This window comes from Microcebus murinus, chromosome X (genome assembly GCF_040939455.1).
Source record: "Microcebus murinus isolate Inina chromosome X, M.murinus_Inina_mat1.0, whole genome shotgun sequence".
NCBI classification, from domain to species: domain Eukaryota; kingdom Metazoa; phylum Chordata; class Mammalia; order Primates; family Cheirogaleidae; genus Microcebus; species Microcebus murinus.
In genome coordinates this window covers 53,164,965-53,168,785 of record NC_134136.1, presented here as the reverse complement: position 1 = coordinate 53,168,785, position 3,821 = coordinate 53,164,965, and the positions used below count along the sequence as shown (strand labels likewise).

The 3,821-nt window shown below is 35.1% G+C and overlaps 1 pseudogene; it reads left to right on the top strand.

Moving 5' to 3' along the window:
- The first annotated feature begins 1,642 nt into the window (after positions 1–1,642).
- On the top strand, positions 1,643–2,344 carry LOC105857816 (ubiquitin-conjugating enzyme E2 E3 pseudogene; annotated as a pseudogene).
- The last annotated feature ends 1,477 nt before the right edge of the window (positions 2,345–3,821 follow it).

Genomic DNA, 3,821 nt, shown 5'->3' with positions numbered 1-3,821 from the left:
TCTCGATATTTCATTCTTTTTGATGCTATTGTAAATGTGATTGAGTTCTTGATTCTCAGTTTGGTCATGACTGCTGTACAACATTTCTACTGATTTGCATATGTTGTTTTTGTTACCTGAGACTTTACTGAATTCGTTTATCAAATCTAGGAGTATTTTGGAAGAGTCTTTAGGGTTTTCCAGGTATAAGATCATACCAACTGCAAACGGAGATAATTTGACTTACTCTTTTCCAATCTAGATGCCTTTTATTTTTTTCTCTTGCCTGATGCTATGGCTAGAACCTCCAATACTATAGTTTAAGAGAAGTGGTGAAAGTTGGCATTCTTGTCTTGTTCCAGCTCTCAAGTGGAATGCTTTCAACATTCCCCCCTTCAATATTTCTTGATACCCTGTTTCCCTCTCCTATACTACACTATATGATTCCTCCTAATTACAATTCTGGTCAAACCAGTGTATTTTAAAAAATCTGATGGTTATATAGTTACATTGTCTCACCTGTTCCACCAACCAGTTGACATTGCTCCAGCGATGAAATCAAGGACTGCTAAAAAGGTAAATGTTCATTCTCCTCTTGCCTTGTTAAAGGATCAATTAGACAGCCTGTTGCTCGGATGAAGTTGCTACTCTTTTAATCATTCCAGAGAGTCTGGCCTGCACAGATGGAGGAAGAGTCAAATAAGTCAACACAAAGTCCTATCATTACTAACATTTCAAGGTTGAGGAAATTGAACACAAAAGGCTAAATTACTTGTCCAAGTTGCAGAGCTAGTGAAAGAATCAAAATTGCACCACTGGCATGCTGACCCCAGAGCCCATGCTCTTAACAAAAATAAGATAATGATTTAAAAAAAAAATATTCAACGTACAAGCTTTACCCTGGAGATGCAATGCTCACTAAATTTTAGAGTTTCTAAATTAAGAATTAATACCAAATGCTTAATTGTATATATAGCTGCATATTTTAATATATTCTCCTCATTTTAACAAATATTTATTTTTGATCATCTATTATGTGTAAAATACTGTGATGTGTGACTGCTAATTTGAGACGAACATAAGGGAAAAAGAAAACCTCCTAGGGTCTGTGAAAACAGCACAGACTCTAACATCAACTAGAATCTAAAACTAATCTAAAACTAGAATCTAGAGAATCTAGAATCTCCACTTACTAGCTATGTGGCTTTGAAGATGTATCTTAGCCTTTTCAAGCCACTATAAAATGGTAACAACAGCACTACCCTTTTCAGTATTACCTATGTGAGAATGTACTTAATACCACAATTACGGATCACTGTTAGTGCCTTCTTTTAAACACTTAATTGTACAATTTATGATTTAGTAAGCATTCTTTATCTACATAGGTTGCTTCAGTATTTTATTACTATTTGCCTTCATGCACAAAATTAATGTGAATTACAAATATAATTATCTTGTGAATTTTACAATCCCTCAGCAAACTCTCAATATTATTTGACTCATATAAGGCATATGTATGTCAAAAGCAAATTCCACTCTCCCCAGCTGCCTCCATTTCCTTAAGGAAGGGTTTTTTTTTTTTCTCTCTCCCTCCCCCATACTGTAGCAGCATGAGAGCAGGCCAGGTGGGTGGCAAAGTTTTCCAAGAGATAACTTCAGCAAGATGTCAAGTGATAGGCAAAGGTCTGATGATGAGAGCTCCAGCACCAGCAGTGGCAGTTCAGATGCGGACCAGCGAGACTCACTCAGCCACTCCAGAGCCTGAAGAACAAGAAGAAAGAAAACCTTCTGCCACCCAACAGAAGAAAAGCACCAAACTATGTAGCAAAACCAGTGCTAAGTTATCCACTAGTCCTAAAAGAATTCAGGAGGAGCTAGCTTAAATAACTCTTGATCCTCCTCCTAACTGCAGTGCTGGGCCTAAAGGAGATAACATATATGAATGGAGATCAACTATACTTGGTCCATCAGGTTCTGTATATGAAGGCGGTGTGTTTTTTCTGGATATCACATTTTCATCAGATTATCCATTTAAGCCACCAAAGGTCACTTTCCGTACCAGAATCTATCACTGCAACATCAACAGTCAGGGAGTCATCTGTCTGGACATCCTTAAAGACAACTGGAGTCCTGGTTTGACTATTTCAAAGGTTTTGTTTTCTATTTGTTCCCTTTTGACAGACTGCAACCCTACGGATCCTCTGGTTGGAAGCATAGCCACTCAGTATTTGACCAACAGAGCAGAACATGACAGGATAGCCAGACAGTGGACCGAGAAATACACAACATAATTCACATAATTTGTATGCAGTGTGAAGGAGCAGAAGGCATCTTCTCACTGTGCTGCAAATCTTTATAGCCTTTACAATACAGACTTCTGTGTATATATTATACTGATTATACTCTCTGCTTTTATCCTTTGGAGACTGGGAGGCTCCCAAAAAAGGTAAATGCTATGAAGAGTAGAACTTTGTAGCTGTAGATTAGTTATGTTTAAAACGCCTACTTGCAAGTCTTGCTTCTTTGGGATACCAAAATGTATTTTGTGATGTACTAAGGATATTGGTCCTGAAGTCTACCAAATATTATAGTGTATTTTAGCCTAATTCATTATCTGTATGAAGTTATAAAAGTAGATGACTAAGAATTATGTCATTTGTATTGAGCCAAATCTAGTTCTGCGTATGTGATTCATGCTGTTGTGAAAAATGTTTTACCTTTTACTTTTGTCAGTTTGTAATGAGAGGATTTCCTTTTATCCTTTGTAGCTCAGAGAGCACCTGATGTATTATCTCAACACAATAAACATGCTCCTGAAAAACAAACAAAATAAATTCCATGACGTTAAAACAAATTGCTGAAAAATAAAACAATCACTTAAATGAATATTTACATGATAGCAAAACAAAGAAAAGAAAACATACTCACTCTATTTTTATTAAGTTTCAATACATTAATATCCATTAGATGCAGCTCTAGTAAGTAGCTGGAAAGATATGAATGCTGCTGAAGATGGGATGAAATTAGAGCACAAGATAACTAAGAAAAAAGAGATGTCATTATACAGGGCTATCATGAATTATTAAGATAAATTTTGATATTTTCTTCTTTTTAGTCCTATTAGCTTAGATTCTTAATGAAATTGTTTTAAGGATTGTTTTCTCATCACTCTTTTATTCTGATCAATGTCAAAGGATCAATAAGATAGGCATTTGCAGCAAAACTAAATATTATATTACTGACCTTGATGCATCAGGTGGTTGATGAATGAAAAACAAATAAACACCTACATTGGGCAACTTTAAAATCACCTCTAGATGCTTTAACACATTAGGCAAAATATATACTATGAAGAAAGGTAGACTTTATATGTAATGATGGAGATCTCATTACATAGAAAAGCTAATACAAAGACCTATGTTATGAGTCATATGAGCTGTATATATTAACACCATTCAACATTATTATCAAAATATGTTCTGTCCTAAATGGTTAATAATCATTGAAGGAAAATATTTCATAAAAGGCAGCACTTTAAATATTCAAAAATTGTCATATAATGTATTGTACTTTTTTGAGAAATAGTACATCTAAAAGCATCCCATTTTTTAGGATAAACCAATGGTATATATTTAGTTATTTATTTACTTATTGTTTCAGAATATTATGGGAGTACAAACATTTTGGTTGCATATAATGCCTCACACAATCTATGGCTACAAGTTTGACCTTCCCCCATACAGTTCACACCATATCCATTAATTGTGAGTTTACCCACCATGACCACCCCCCTCCCACCTGACCAGCATCCAATGAATATTACTTCCATGTGAGCATCTTAG